This window comes from Rattus norvegicus, chromosome X (genome assembly GCF_036323735.1).
Source record: "Rattus norvegicus strain BN/NHsdMcwi chromosome X, GRCr8, whole genome shotgun sequence".
NCBI classification, from domain to species: domain Eukaryota; kingdom Metazoa; phylum Chordata; class Mammalia; order Rodentia; family Muridae; genus Rattus; species Rattus norvegicus.
Window position 1 is genome coordinate 77,204,917 of NC_086039.1, and position 17,674 is coordinate 77,222,590.

Here is a 17,674-nt window from a genome sequence, read left to right on the forward strand (position 1 = left end):
CTAAGTTTACCTTAATTGGGCTCACTGAGTTGTTCCCAGGAGGGAGCATTAATCCTCAATCCCTCATACAAATAGTCCATTTGAAAGATGTTGGAGAGACTATTCCCTTTGCCAAAATACAGCATGCTTCCTTGTTGGAACATTGTCTATGAACAAAGCTCTATTAGGAGATTTCTGAGTGCTTGTGAGAAAACTCCAAGTAAACAAGACAAGAGTTTTTGTAATCTCTGTTCCTCTATAACATGAATAACAAGCAGTCTATAGGCTGTGTGGTATCAAAGAATACATCAAGATAGAAGCCACAAGAAATCGTGTCGAGATCATTTCTAATTTAAATAGATACCATGATTATTTCTAAAAAAGAAAAATGCAAGTTCATCAAATGAATTTTTATCAAATTATATGACTTATAGTCTTTTTTCTTAGTCTTTTATCTATGATATCAAGATTACATTTTTCTTCTTGCCACTTTTCTTAAGTTGGTAGCTAAACCTTCAAGTGCTACAAATCTCCAATGCCAATGTTTCCCCAGATTATTCAAGAAAATCATTTTTTTTCAACTACTCTGTAGTGGGGATTAATTAAGAGTTTAAATTTGTTCTTAGCCTCTCTCCTTTTGGGTAATTAAAATTTAATGGATATTAGACTTTTGTGATAAAATTGAAGATTTATCTGATAGTTACATTCAGAGATCAGAAATTTAAATAATTCTAGGTACAGTAGCATACTAGATTTGTCATCCCACTGGTAGTAATTACATTGTGAATATAATTGTTGTTATTGGTTGAATTTTCCCTTGTTCCCCAAATTTATATGTTTATGGTCAAATATCCATTGAAATTGTATTTGAAAAATAATGTAAATTATGTGGAATAATATGGATGGGACTAACAATAGTAATGAGGATGATAATAATTCCATATGATCAGAGTATTGCAGGAAAGTGACACCAAGGAATACATTAATATAAAAAGGTAGCATAATGCTACAGCAAGAATGTGGCAACCTACATACTGCAATATGAACCTAACAAAAATTAGCCTTGTTAGTATTATTTCTTGGATTTCTAACTTCTAAAATAAAGGAAAAATGTGTGTTAAGATATCTAGTCCTTGGTATTTGGTTATAGCCATTTAATCAAACTAACATCATACCTGTTGATCAAACAGTTAACCTATTAAAAGCATTGGACACTCTACTTGATTATTGGACAGGATTATGGAAACAAATGATTAAATAGTTTTCATGATAAGAAAGATCACTGTTGAGAGGAAGCAAGTACACAGACATTATTTTGTAAATACCAGGTCACATCAACCCTATGAGAACAATCAGAAGTTATACTTCAGGGTGTATTTCAATTTCAGCATTAAAGTGTCTGAAGAAAATGAAAGTAAACAGCAGTGTATTTTGGTGTGCATGGAACCAAAGGAAACTGAACAATGTGTGAAGATAATGTGTGTGTGTGTGTGTGTGTGTGTGTGTGTATGCATGCATGCGTGCGTGCACGCATATGTGTGTGCACATGCATGTGTGTATAATGTGTATATATTAGTATACAATAGAAATACATTCATGTAAACTATGCATATCCTGTGAGGTATATGTTCAAATATGCAAACATGCACACCCAAATTCTCTCTCTCTCTCTCTCTCTCTTTCTCTCTCTCTCTCTCTCACACACACACACACACACACACACACACACACAGACACACACACACACACACAACACAACACAAGACAGAGAGAGACCTAGATGCTTGCACATACACCTGTTTTAGAAATACCAGGAATTTGTTTAAAACACAGAGATAACTGTGACATGACTCTCACTTTATGAACTTTATTGATATATAGAAAGAGCACATAGGATATGATGTGCTGTGATAGGTGCTATGGTAACTTGTAGTATTCATGAAAGAAAAACTTGTAATCATCCTTATGAGGAATGACCAATGCTTTCCAGAACCGAAGCGCAATGTGGATAATAATGGATGAGATACAATGGCATGGGCATTGTGGTACACACTTTAATCCCAGCACATCGAGGTAAAGGCAAAGCATGGGTCATTTTGATTTCAGCTGGGGCTATTTAGGTATATAGCTTAATAATTTCTAGAATACAAGAAAAAGAAAACTAATCTTGAAGGAAGTGGTGATATGTAAAAATACATGGGGAGTATTGAATAGCAAAAAATAGATAGTCAACAGGCAGGGAGATTTAAAATCTGAGACATCAATGGAACAAAAAACCTTAGGGCTCTAAGTACACAAAACACAGTACACATGAAACAAAGAATAACCAGAGAACTGTTATAGTGACCCAGTCAGCTGTGTGAAGGAGTTGTGTCTGAGTCCTATAAAACACCATAAAATAGTCTTACTAATCAGTAGGCATATGACATAAAACAGAGCGATATTAATGAGAAACAAGATACAAGGGAATGATGATAGTTAAGTGATAAGACACAATAAAGACTTGGACAAGGACCATAGCCATAAGAGTGAATTTGTAAAAGTTACTTATGAGGTTATGCTATAACTTATTGGATTGCAGAATATAGGCTTACAAAAGAGTTGTTATTTAAGGGCAAGGTTCAAATTTTGAATTTTGAATTCTGGACATATGATAGGAACATATTGATTTGTCCCAATTAACAAGTTTTGCATTTCAAATTTCATTCTGTTTTAATCCAAAACAGCCATAGCATAAACACCCACACCCAGACAACTAACAGAAAAGAACAGAAAATGAGAAATAATCTGTGTATTTAAAAATAGTTTTTTTTTATTAACTTGAGTATTTCTTATATACATTTCAAGTGTTATTCCCTTTCCCGGTTTCCGGGCAAACATCCCCCTCCCCCCTCCCCTTCATTATGGGTGTCCCCCTCCCAACCCTCCCCCCATTGCCGCCCTCCCCCAATAGTCTAGTTCACTGGGGGTTCAGTCTTAGCAGGACCCAGGGCTTCCCCTTCCACTGGTGCTCTTACTAGGATATTCATTGCTACCTATGGGGTCAGAGTCCAGGGTCAGTCCATGTATAGTCTTTAGGTAGTGGCTTAGTCCCTGGAAGCTCTGGTTGCTTGACATTGTTGTACTTTTGGGGACTCGAGCCCCTTCAAGCTCTTCCAGTTATTTCTCTGATTCCTTCAACGGGGGACCTATTCTCAGTTCAGTGGTTTGCTGCTGGCATTCGCCTCTGTATTTGCTGTATTCTGGCTGTGTCTCTCAGGAGAGATCTACATCCGGCTCCTGTCGGTCTGCATTTCTTTGCTTCATCCATCTTGTCCAATTGGGTGGCTGTATATATATGGGCCACCAGTGGGGCAGGCTCTGAATGGGTGTTCCTTCAGTCTCTGTTTTAATCTTTGCCTCTCCCTTCCCTGCCAAGGGTATTCTTTTTCCTCATTTAAAGAAGGAGTGAAGCATTCACATTTTGATCATCTGTCTTGAGATTCGTTTGTTCTAGGGATCTAGGGTAATTCAAGCATTTGGGCTAATAGCCACTTATCAATGAGTGCATACCATGTATGTCTTTCTGTGATTGGGTTAGCTCACTCAGGATGATATTTTCCAGTTCCAACCATTTGCCTACGAATTTCATAAACTCGTTGTTTTTGATAGCTGAGTAATATTCCATTGTGTAGATGAATCACATTTTCTGTATCCATTCCTCTGTTGAAGGGCATCTGGGTTCTTTCCATTTTCTGGCTATTATAAGTAAGGCTGCGATGAACATAGTGGAGCACGTGTCTCTTTTATATGTTGAGGCATCTTTTGGGTATATGCCCAAGAGAGGTATAGCTGGATCCTCAGGCAGTTCAATGTCCAATTTTCTGAGGAACCTCCAGACTGATTTCCAGAATGGTTTTACCAGTCTGCAACCCCACCAACAATGGAGGAGTGTACCTCTTTCTCCACATCCTCGCCAGCATCTGCTGTCACCTGAGTTTTTGATCTTAGCCATTCTCACTGGTGTGAGGTGAAATCTCAGGGTTGTTTTGATTTGCATTTCCCTTATGACTAAAGATGTTGAACATTTCTTTAGGTGTTTCTCAGCCATTTGGCATTCCTCAGCTGTGAATTCTTTGTTTAGCTCTGAACCCCATTTTTTAATAGGGTTATTTGTTTCCCTGTGGTCTAACTTCTTGAGTTCTTTGTATATTTTGGATATAAGGCCTCTATCTGTTGTAGGATTGGTAAAGATCTTTTCCCAATCTGTTGGTTGCCGTTTTGTCCTAACCACAGTGTCCTTTGCCTTACAGAAGCTTTGCACTTTTATGAGATCCCATTTGTCGATTCTTGATCTTAGAGCATAAGCCATTGGTGTTTTGTTCAGGAAATTTTTTCAAGTGCCCATGTGTTCCAGATGCTTCCCTAGTTTTTCTTCTATTAGTTTGAGTGTGTCTGGTTTGATGTGGAGGTCCTTGATCCACTTGGACTTAAGCTTTGTACAGGGTGATAAGCATGGATCGATCTGCAATCTTCTACATGTTGCCCTCCAGTTGAACCAGCACCATTTGCTGAAAATGCTATCTATTTTCCATTGGATGGTTTTGGCTCCTTTGTCAAAAATCAAGTGACCATAGGTGTGTGGGTTCATTTCTGGGTCTTCAATTCTATTCCATTGGTCTATCCGTCTGTCTCTGTACCAATACCATGCAGTTTTTATCACTATTGCTCTGTAATATTGCTTGAGTTCAGGGATAGTGATTCCCCCTGAAGTCCTTTTATTGTTGAGGATAGCTTTAGCTATCCTGGGTTTTTTGTTATTCCAGATGAATTTGCAAATTGTCCTGTCTAACTCTTTGAAGAATTGGATTGGTATTTTGATGGGGATTGCATTGAATCTGTAGATTGCTTTTGGTAAAATGGCCATTTTTACTAAATTAATCCTGCCAATCCATGAGCATGGGAGATCTTTCCATCTTCTGAGGTCTTCTTCAATTTCTTTCCTCAGTGTCTTGAAGTTCTTATTGTACAGATCTTTTACTTGCTTGGTTAAAGTCACACCGAGGTACTTTATATTATTTGGGTCTATTATGAAGAGTGTCGTTTCCCTAATTTATTTCTCGGCTTGTTTCTCTTTTGTATAGAGGAAGGCAACTGATTTATTTGAGTTAATTTTATACCAAGCCACTTTGCTGAAGTTGTTTATCAGCTTTAGTAGTTCTCTGGTGGAACTTTTGGGATCACTTAAATATAGTATCATATCATCTGCAAATAGTGATATTTTGACCTCTTCTTTTCCGATCTGTATCCCCTTGATCTCCTTTTGTTGTCTGATTTCTCTGGCTAGAACTTCAAGAACTATATTGAATAAGTAGGGAGAGAGTGGGCAGCCTTGTCTAGTCCCTGATTTTAGTAGGATTGCTTCAAGTTTCTCTCCATTTAGTTTAATGTTAGCAACTGGTTTGCTGTATATGGCTTTTATTATGTTTAGGTATGGGCCTTGAATTCCTATTCTTTCCAGGACTTTTATCATGAAGGGATGTTGAATTTTGTCAAATGCTTTCTCAGCATCTAATGAAATGATCATGTGGTTCTGTTCTTTCAGTTTGTTTATTTAATGGATCACGTTGATGGTTTTCCGTATATTAAACCATCCCTGCATGCCTGGGATGAAGCCTACTTGATCAGGGTGGATGATTGTTTTGATGTGCTCTTGAATTCGGTTTGCCAGAATTTTATTGAGTATATTTGCATCGATATTCATAAGGGAAATTGGTCTGAAGTTCGCTTTCTTTGTTGTGTCTTTGTGTGGTTTAGGTATAAGAGTAATTGTGGCTTCGTAGAAGGAATTCGGTAGTGCTCCATCTGTTTCAATTTTGTGGAATAGTTTGGATATTATTGGTATGAGATCTTCTATGAAGGTTTGATAGAATTCTGCACTAAACCCATCTGGACCTGGGCTCTTTTTGGTTGGGAGACGTTTAATGACTGCTTCTATTTCCTTAGGAGTTATGGGGTTGTTTAACTGGTTTATCTGTTCCTGATTTAACTTCCATACCTGGTATCTGTCTAGGAAATTGTCCATTTCCTGAAGATTTTCAAGTTTTGTTGAATATAGGTTTTTATAGTAAGATCTGATGATTTTTTGAATTTCCTCTGAATCTGTAGTTATGTCTCCCTTTTCATTTCTGATTTTGTTAATTTGGACGCACTCTCTGTGTCCTCTCGTTAGTCTGGCTAAGGGTTTATCTATCTTGTTGATTTTCTCAAAGAACCAACTTTTGGTTCTGTTGATTCTTTCTATGGTCCTTTTTGTTTCTACTTGGTTGATTTCAGCTCTGAGTTTGATTATTTCCTGCCTTCTACTCCTCCTGGGTGTATTTGCTTCTTTTTGTTCTAGAGCTTTTAGGTGTGCTGTCAAGCTGCTGACATATGCTCTTTCCTGTTTCTTTCTGCAGGCACTCAGCGCTATGAGTTTTCCTCTTAGCACAGCTTTCATTGTGTCCCATAAGTTTGGGTATGTTGTATCTTCATTTTCATTAAATTCTAAAAAGTTTTTAATTTCTTTCTTTATTTCTTCCTTGACCAGGTTATCATTGAGTAGAGCATTGTTCAATTTCCACGTATATGTGGGCATTCTTCCCTTATTGTTATTGAAGACCAGTTTTAGGCCGTGGTGGTCCGATAGCACGCATGGGATTATTTCTATCTTTCTGTACCTGTTGAGGCCCGTTTTTTGACCAATTATATGGTCAATTTTGGAGAAAGTACCATGAGGAGCTGAGAAGAAGTTATATCCTTTTGCTTTAGGATAGAATGTTCTATAAATATCCGTTAAGTCCATTTGGCTCATGACTTCTCTTAGTCTGTCGACATCACTGTTTAATTTCTGTTTTCATGATCTGTCCATTGATGAGAGTGGGGTGTTGAAATCTCCCACTACTATTGTGTGAGGTGCAATGTATGCTTTGAGCTTTAGTAAGGTTTCTTTTACGTATGTAGGTGCCCTTGTATTTGGGGCATAGATATTTAGGATTGAGAGTTCATCTTGGTGGATTTTTCCTTTGATGAATATGAAGTGTCCTTCCTTATCTTTTTTGATGACTTATAGTTGGAAATTGATTTTATTTGATATTAGAATGGCTACTCCCGCTTGCTTCTTCTGACCATTTGCTTGGAAAGTTGTTTTCCAGCCTTTCACTCTGAGGTAGTGTCTGTCTTTGTCTCTGAGGTGTGTTTCCTGTAGGCAGCAGAATGCAGGGTCCTCGTTGTGTATCCAGTTTGTTAATCTATGTCTTTTTATTGGGGAGTTGAGGTCATTGACGTTGAGAGATATTAAGGAATAGTGATCATTGCTTCCCGTTATATTCATATTTGGATGTGCGGTTATGTTTGTGTGCTTTCACTCTCTTTGTTTTGTTGCCAAGACGATTAGTTTCTTGCTTCTTCTAGGGTATAGCTTGCCTCCTTATGTTGGGCTTTACCATTTATTATCCTTTGTAGTGCTGGATTTGTGGAAAGATATTGTGTAAATTTGGTTTTGTCATGGAATATCTTGGTTTCTCCATCTATGTTAATTGAGAGTTTTGCTGGATACAGTAACCTGGGCTGGCATTTGTGTTCTCTTAGGGTCTGTATAACATCAGTCCAGGATCTTCTGGCCTTCATAGTTTCTGGCGAGAAGTCTGGTGTGATTCTGATAGGTCTCCCTTTATATGTTACTTGACCTTTTTCCCTTACTGCTTTTAATATTCTTTCTTTATTTTGTGCGTTTGGTGTTTTGACAATTATGTGACGGGAGGTGTTTCTTTTCTGGTCCAATCTATTTCGAGTTCTGTAGGCTTCTTGTATGTCTATGGGTATCTCTTTTTTTAGGTTAGGGAAGTTTTCTTCTATGATTTTGTTGAAGATATTTACTGGTCCTTTGAGCTGGGAGTCTTCATTCTCTTCTATACCTATTATCCTTACGTTTGATCTTCTCATTTAGTCCTGGATTTCCTGTATGTTTTGGACCAGTAGCTTTTTCCGCTTTACATTATCTTTGACAGTTGAGTCAATGATTTCTATGGAATCTTCTGCTCCTGAGATTCTCTCTTCCATCTCTTGTATTCTGTTGGTGAAGCTTGTATCTACAGCTCCTTGTCTCTTCTTTTGGTTTTCTATATCCAGGGTTGTTTCCATGTGTTCTTTCTTGATTGCTTCTATTTCCATTTTTAATTCCTTCAACTGGTTGATTGTGTTTTCCTGGAATTCTTTCAGGGATTTTTGTGTCTCCTCTCTATGGGCTTCTACTTGTTTATTTATGTTTTCCTGGAATTCTTTCAGGGAATTTTGCGATTCTTTCAGGCATTTTTGCGATTCCTCTCTGTAGGCTTCTACTTGTTCTCTAAGGGAGTTCTTCACGTCTTTCTTGAAGTCCTCCAGCATCATGATCAAAAATGATTTTGGAACTAGATCTTGCTTTTCTGGTGTGTTTGGATATTCCATGTTTGTTTTGATGGGAGAATTGGGCTCCGATGGTGCCATGTAGTCTTGGTTTCTGTTGCTTGGGTTCCTGCGCTTGCCTCTCGCCATCAGATTATCTCTAGTGTTACTTTGTTCTGCTATTTCTGACAGTGGCTAGACTGTCCTATAAGCCTGTGTGTCAGGAGTGCTGTAGACCTGTTTTCCTCTCTTTCAGTCAGTTATGGGGACAGAGTGTTCTGCTTTCCGGCGTGTGGTTTTTCCTCTCTACAGGTCTTCAGCTGTTCCTGTGGGCCTGTGTCTTGAGTTCACCAGGCAGCTTTCTTTCAGCAGAAAAGTTGTTCTTACCTGTGGTCCCGAGGCTCAAGTTCGCTCGTGGGGTGCTATCCACGGGCTCTCTGCAGCGGCAGCAACCAGGAAGACCTGTGCCGCCGTTTCCGGGAGCTTCAGTGCACCAGGGTTCCAGATGGTCTTTGGCTTTTTCCTCTGGCGTCCGAGATGTGTGTGCAGAGAGTAGTCTCTTCTGGTTTCCCAGGCTTGTCTGCCTCTCTGAAGGTTCAGCTCTCCCTCCCACGGGATTTGGGTGCAGAGAACTGTTTATCCGGTCTGTTTCCTTCTGGTTCTGGTGGTGTCTCAGGCACAGGGGTCCTGCCGCTCCTGGGCCCTCCCCCACGGGAGCCCAGAGGCCTTATACAGTTTCCTCTTGGGCCAGGGATGTGGGCAGGGGTGAGCAGTGTTGGTGGTCTCTTCCGCTCTGCGGCCTCAGGAGTGCCCACCTGACCAGGCGGTTGGGTCTCTCTCTCACTTAAAAATAGTTTTAAACAGTTTCCATGAATACATGTTATGGAAAACGATTCTTACTTTTAGAAAATCATGCTATGGAATTGGGTATTCTGCTTCAGAGGAATGAAACTAGGTCCCCTACCTTGCCCCAGTTATAGAACTCAACTAAAAATCAATTGAAAACTTAAATATATAACCAAAAATAGGGAATTACAGAAGGAAAAGTATTTCATACATTGGAAAGGATAAAGATTATTTTTGAAAAGTCTCAAAAGAACATGAAATAAATGAACAAAGAAACAAAAACAGATAAAGTTGTATCATCCTAGGAAGAGGCTGAATATCAGAAGCTTTCAGAGGGCAAAAACTGTTTACAAATTATTAATATTTTGAGGAACTGATATTCATCAACAAAAATTAAACACTCTGATTTAAATGGGTAGTAGATGTAAGTAGACACTTCTTTTCTAAAAATGTAGAGGATCTCAGTATTTGCAAGCCTGAAGCATTAGTTTTCCTGTGAGTTAGGGGGTCAACCTGGGCTAAATAACATTGGTACGATCATATCAACTAGATCAGGAAATTGTGACTCAGTTTTGATTCTGTAAAGATAGTTTTTACTTGAAGAATTCTGTCTTTTTCATAGTGAATTAAAACAACTTTCAATCATATGTGTCTCTGATGGAGGGATAGTCATAAGATGTTGCTTGTAGGCATGGAAAACATTGTCTATTTCTTGAATTGTGAATGATTTTCTTTACATACATGTAGTTTGTTCATGTTCTTTCCTCACTTACAATTCCTCATACACTCCCACATCAACACCCACCCAATTTTACTCTATTTTGTGTCTTTTAAATTCTTTTTTTTTGCATCTTGAAATTTTTATTTGGTAACTATATGCACATAAAAATGCATAATCTTCTTATAGCCACAGTCTTCTTGATAAACAATCATGTTTCTTTCAAAACTTAACCTTGAAGTTGTACTTGTAATCCATTAGTTCCATCAGGAATGAAGTACAATAGATTCAAATTATACATCAGCACATTAAATTCTTGAAACTGTAAAAAAAAACTGAAATGAAAACCCTGTAAGAAAACTCTGCCAAACAGTCCATATTTCTCACAAGTTACATATGAAGCAATATTTCAAAAAATAGGAATTCAGGATAGCTCAGTATGAAAGTGCCAATGAAAGTCTTGTTTCAGGGAAGTCTCAAGACATTGTGAGATGTTTTTATCAGTTAAACAAGATACTTTTGAAACACATCCCAAAGGTCTACAGAATCAGGAAATGATCTTTACATGAAAAATAGGGACAAGCATTTAAGAACAAACTGCGAAGACTGAGAAGTGAAATAATGCATCTCTGAGTAATGTATGGAAGTATCTCAGAAATCAGACTGATTTTACAAGAATCACCAACAACCTACTCTTTTAACATTGGCTGCAACTGGAGGTTAAAGGCACCAAAATGTGAAAGGTTGCTAAAAATAGGCTATATAACAAAAAGGACAATGATAGAAGCTCAAATGTCAAACCCTAGTGCATTTCATATTAGCAGCCATCTGTCAGCCTTTTCACCATGAAAAAAGATCCCTTGCCACTTCCATTTCTTTTGTTGTCTTTGGGATATATTATGTATTTACATTCCAGATGTTATCCCCTTTCCCAGTTGTACCATCTTGCCATCCCACCAAAAATGGAGGAGTGTTCCTCTTTCTCCACATCCTTTCCAGCATCTTTGGATGCCTGAGTTTTTAATCTTAGCCATTCTGACTGGTGTGAGGTGGAATCTCAGGGTTGTTTTGATTTGCGTTTCCCTGATGACTAAGGATGTCCATTTCTTTAGGTACTTCTCACGTATTCAATATTCTTCAGTTGAGAATTCTTTGTTTAGCTCAGAACCCCACTTTTATTTGGGTTATTTGGTACTCTTGAGTCTAACTTCTTAAGTTCTTTGTATATATTGGATAATAGTCCTCTATTTAGATTGGTAAAGATCTTTTCCCAATCTATTTTAACATTTTGTGCTATTGACAGTTTCCTTTGCCTTACAGAATTTTTTCAATTTCATGAGGTCCCATTTGTCATTGTTTATTTTAGAGTAAAAGCCATTGGTGATCTTTTCAGGAAATTTTCCCCAGTGCTGATGTGTTCAAGGCTCTTCCTAACTTTCTCTTTAAACAGTTTAAGTGATATGGTTTTATGTGGAGGTCCTTGATCCACTTGGACTTGAGCTTTGTACAGGGTGATAAGCATGGATCAATTTGCATTCTTTTACATGCTGACCTCCAGTTGAACCAGCATCAATTGTTGAAAATCCTATCCTTTTTCCACAGGATGGTTTTAGCTACTGTTTCAAATACCAAATGACCATAGGTGTGTGGTTTCATTTCTGGGTCTTCAATTCTATTCCATTGATATACCTGCCTGTCTCTGTACCAATACCATACAGTTTTTATCAGAAGTGCTCTGATCTGTTATACGGCTTTAGGTCAGGAATGGTGATTCCCTCAGAAGTTCTTTATTGATGAAGATAGTTGTCACGATCCTGGGTTTATTGTTATTCCAAGTGAACTTGCAAAATGTTCTTTCTAACTCTATGAAAAATTGAGTTGAAATTTTGATGGGAATTGCATTGACTCTGTAAATTTCTTTTGGCAAAATGACCATTTTTACTATATTAATCCTGCCAATCCATGAGCATGGAAGATCTTTCCATCTTCTAAGATCATCTTCATTTTCTTTTTCAGAGACTTGAAGTTCTTGTCACCCAGATCTTTCACTTGCTTGGTTAAAGCACACTGAGATATTTTATATTATTTGGTACTATTGTGAAGGGTGTCATTTCCTTAATTTCTTTCTTAGCCCTTTTATCCTTTGAGTAGAGGAAGGCTACTGATCTGTTTGAGTTAATTTTATACCTGGACACTTTGCTGATGTTGTTTCTCATGTTTAGGAGTTCTCTGGTGGAATTTTAAGGGTCACTTAAGTTTAGTGTCATATCATCTGCGAATAGTGATATTTCTATTTTTTCTTCTCCATTTTATATCCCTTTGACCTCCTTTTTTTGTCTGATTGTTCTGGCTAGTGATTCGAGTCCTATATTGAATAAGTAGGGAGAGAGTGCACAGCCTTGTCTAGTCCCTGATTTTATTGGGATTGCATCAAGTTTCCCTATGTTTAATTTGATGTTGGCTACTGGTTTGCTGTGTATTGCTTTTACTTTGTTTAGGTATGTGCCTTGGATTCCTGATCTTTCCAAGACTGTTTTCACTAAGGGGTGTTGAATTTCATCAAATGCTCTCTCAGCATCTAATGAGATTATCATGTGTTTTTGTTGTTTGTTTATATAGTGGATTACTTTGTTGGAATTCCACATATTGAATCATTCTTGCATCCCTGGGTAAGCCTATTTAGTCATTGTGAATGATCGTTTTGATGTGTTCTTAGATTCAGTTTGTGAGAATTTTATTGAGTACTTTGCATTGATATTCATGAGCTTAATTGGTCTGAAGTTCTCTTTCTTTTTAGTATTTGTGTGGTTTAGGTATAAGCATAATTGTGGCTCCAAAGAACGAATTGGGTAGTGTTGCATCTGTTTTTATTTTGTGGAATAGTTTGGACAGTATTGGTGTTAGGTCTTCTTTGAAGGTCTGATAGAATTCTGCACTAAATCCTTTTGGTTCTGGGCTCTTTTCAGTTGGGAGAATTTCAATGACTGCTTTATTTATTTACAGTTTATGGAACTGTTTAGATTGTGTATCTTATCTTGATTTAACTTTGGTACCTGGTATCTGTCTAGAAAATTGTCCATTTCTTCCAGATTTTTCAGTTATGTTGAGTATAAGATTTTGTAGTAGGATCTGATAATTTTTTGAATTTCTTCAAATTCTGTTGTTATGTTTCCCTTTTCATTTCTGATTTTATTAATTTGGATACTGTCTCTGTGCCTTTTGGTTAGTCTGGAAAAGGGTTTATCTATTTGTTGATTTTCTCAAACAACCAGCTCCTGGCTTTATTGATTCTTTGTATAGTTCTTTTTGTTTCTACTTGGTTGATTCCAGCCCTGAGTTTGATTATTTCCTGCTATCTACCTCTCTTGGGTGAATTTGCTTCTTTTTGTTCTAGAGCGTTCAGGTGTGCTTTCAAGCTGTAAGTGTATACTCTGTCCAGTTTATTTTTGGAGGCACTCAGAGGTATGAGTTTTTCTCTTACCACTGCTTTCATTGTATCCCATAAGTTTGGGTATGTTATACCTTCATTTTCATTAGATTCTAAAAAGACTTTAATTTCTTTGTTTATTTCTTCCTTGTCCAAGTTGTCATTGAGTAGGACATTGTTTAGCTTCTATGTATATGTGGGCTTTCTTGGTTTGTTGATATCGAACACCAGTCTTAGTCCATGGAGATCTGGTAGAATACATTGGGTTATTTCAATCTTCTTGTATCTATCGAGGCCTGCTTTTTGAAAAATTATATGGACAATTTAGGAGAAAGTACACGAAGTCCTGAGAAAAGGGTATTTTTTTTTAGGATGAAATGTTTTATAGATATCTGTTAAATCCATTTGGTTCATAACATCTGTTAGTTTCACTGTGTCTCTTTAATTTCTGTTTCCTTGATCTGTCTATTGATGAGAGTGAAGTATTGAAGTTTCCCACTATTATTGTGTGAAGTGCAATATGTGCTTTGAACTTTAGTAATGTTTAGATTTTTTCTTTGATGAGTATGAAGTGTCCTTCCTTATGTTTTTTGATAACTTTTGGTTGAAAGTCAATTTTATTTGATATTAAAATGGCTATTCCATCTTGTTTCTTTGGACAACTTGCTTGGAAAGTTTTTCCCAGCCTTTTACTCTTAGTTAGTGTCTGGTTTTGTCCTTGAGGTGCATTTTGTGTATGTCCCACACCTGCAGATCCCGGCCCGCAGCAGCTCTCTGTTCCCAGACCCTGTGAGAGAGAGACCCAACCGCCTGGTCAGGTGGGCACTCCTGAGGCTGCAGAGCAGAAGAGACCACCAACACTGCCCACCCCTGCCCACATCCCTGGCCCAAGAGGAAACTGTATAAGGCCTCTGGGCTCCCGTGGGGGAGGGCCCAGGAGCGGCAGGACCCCTGCCTGAGACACCACCAGAACCAGAAGGAAACAGAACGGATAAACAATTCTCTGCACCCAAATCCCGTGGGAGGGAGAGCTAAACCTTCAGAGAGGCAGACAAGCCTGGGAAACCAGAAGTGACTGCTCTCTGCACATACATCTCGGACGCCAGAGGAAAACACCAAAGGCCATCTGGAACCCTGATGCACAGAGGCTCCCAGAGGGGGCGGCGCAGATCTTCCTGGTTGCTGCCGCCACAGGGAGCCCGAGGGCAGCACCCCGCGAGCGAACTTGAGCCTCAGGACGACAGGTAAGACCAACTTTTCTGCTGCAAGTGACCTGCTTGGTGAACTCAAGACACAGGCCCACAGGAACAGCTGAAGACCTGTAGAGAGGAAAAACTACACGCCCGAAAGCAGAACACTCTGTCGCCATAACTGACTGAAAGAGAGGAAAACAGGTCTACAGCACTCCTGACACACAGGCTTATAGGACAGTCTAGCCACTGTCAGAAACAGCAGAACAAAGTAACACTAGAGATAATCTGATGGCAAGAGGCAAGCACAGGAACACAAGCAACAGAAACCAAGACTACATGGAATCATCGGAGCCCAATTCTCCCACCAAAACAAACATGGAATATCCAAACACACCAGAAAAGCAAGATCTAGTTTCAAAATCATATTTGATCATGATGCTGGAGGACTTCAAGAAAGACGTGAAGAACTCCCTTAGAGAAACACAGGAAAACATTAATAAACAAGTAGAAGCCTACAGAAAGGAATCTCAAAAATCCCTGAAAGAATTCCAGGAAAACATAAATAAACAAGTAGAAGCCCATAGAGAGGAGACACGAAAATCCCTGAAAGAATTCCAGGAAAACACAATCAAACAGTTGAAGGAATTAAAAATGGAAATAGAAGCAATCAAGAAAGAACACATGGAAACAACCCTGGATATAGAAAACCAAAAGAAGAGACAAGGAGCTGTAGATACAAGCTTCACCAACAGAATACAAGAGATGGAAGAGAGAATCTCAGGAGCAGAAGATTCCATAGAAATCATTGACTCAACTGTCAAAGATAATGTAAAGCAGAAAAAGCTACTGGTCCAAAACATACAGGAAATCCAGGACTCAATGAGAAGATCAAACCTAAGGATAATAGGTATAGAAGAGAGTGAAGACTCCCAGCTCAAAGGACCAGTAAATATCTTCAACAACATCATAGAAGAAAACTTCCCTAACCTAAAAAAAGAGATACCCATAGGCATACAAGAAGCCTACAGAAATCCAAATAGATTAAACCAGAAAAGAAACACCTTCCGTCACATAATTGTCAAAACACCAAACGCACAAAATAAAGAAAGAATATTAAAAGCAGTAAGGGGAAAAGGTCAAGTAACATATAAAGGCAGACCTATCAGAATCACACCAGATTTCTCCCCAGAAACTATGAAGGCCAGAAGATCCTGGACTGATGTCATACAGATGCTAAGAGAACACAAATGTCAGCCCAGGTTACTGTATCCTGCAAAACTCTCAATTAACATAGATGAAGAAACCAAGATATTCCATGACAAAACCAAATTTACACAATATCTTTCTACAAATCCAGCACTACAAAGGATAATAAATGGTAAAGCCCAACATAAGGAGGCAAGCTATACCCTAGAAGAAGCAAGAAACTAATCGTCTTGGCAACAAAACAAAGAAAATGAAAGCACACAAACATAACCTCACATCCAAATATGAATATAACGGGAAGCAATAATCACTGTTCCTTAATATCTCTCAACATCAATGGCCTCAACTCCCCGAAAAAATAAATAGATTAACAAACTGGATACGCAACGAGGACCCTGCATTCTGCTTCCTACAGGAAACACACCTCAGAGACAAATACAGACACTACCTCAGAGTGAAAGGCTGGAAAACAACTTTCCAAGCAAATGGTCAGAAGAAGCAAGCTGGAGTAGCCATTCTAATATCAAATAAAATCAATTTTCAACTAAAATTCATCAAAAAAGATAAGGAAGGACACTTCATATTCATCAAAGGAAAAATCCACCAAGATGAAGTCTCAATCCTAAATATCTATGCCCCAAATACAAGGGCACCTACATATGTAAAAGAAACCTTACTAAAGCTCAAAACACACATTGCACCTCACACAATAATAGTGGGAGATTTCAACACCCCACTCTCATCAATGGACAGATCATGGAAACAGAAATGAAACAGAGATGTAGACAGACTAAGAGAAGTCATGAGCCAAATGGACTTAACGGATATTTATAGAACATTCTATCCTAAAGCAAAAGGATATACCTTCTTCTCAGCTCCTCATGGTACTTTCTCCAAAATTGACCATATAATTGGTCAAAAAACGGGCCTCAACAGGTACAGAAAGATAGAAATAATCCCATGCGTGCTATCGGACCACCACGGCCTAAAACTGGTCTTCAATAACAGTAAGGGAAGAATGCCCACATATACGTGGAAATTGAACAATGCTCTACTCAATGATAACCTGGTCAAGGAAGAAATAAAGAAAGAAATTAAAAACTTTTTAGAATTTAATGTAAATGAAGGTTCAACATACCCAAACTTATGGGACACAATGAAAGCTGTGCTAAGAGGAAAACTCATAGCGCTGAGTGCCTGCAGAAAGAAACAGGAAAGAGCATATGTCAGCAGCTTGACAGCACACCTAAAAGCTCTAGAACAAAAAGAAGCAAATACACCCAGGAGGAGTAGAAGGCAGGAAATAATCAAACTCAGAGCTGAAATCAACCAAGTAGAAACAAAAAGGACCATAGAAAGAATCAACAGAACCAAAAGTTGGTTCTTTGAGAAAATCAACAAGATAGAAAAACCCTTAGCCAGACTAACGAGAGGACACAGAGAGTGCGTCCAAATTAACAAAATCAGAAATGAAAAGGGAGACATAACTACAGATTCAGAGGAAATTCAAAAAATCATCAGATCTTACTATAAAAACCTATATTCAACAAAACTTGAAAATCTTCAGGAAATGGACAATTTCCTAGACAGATACCAGGTACCAAAGTTAAATCAGGAATAGATAAACCAGTTAAACATCCCCATAACTCCTAAGGAAATAGAAGCAGTCATTAAAGGTCTCCCAACCAAAAAGAGCCCAGGTCCAGACGGGTTTAGTGCAGAATTCTATCAAACCTTCATAGAAGACCACATACCAATATTATCCAAACTATTCCACAAAATTGAAACAGATGGATCACTACCGAATACCTTCTTCGAAGCCACAATTACTCTTATACCTAAACCACAAAAAGACACAACAAAGAAAGCGAACTTCAGACCAATTTCCCTTATGAATATCGA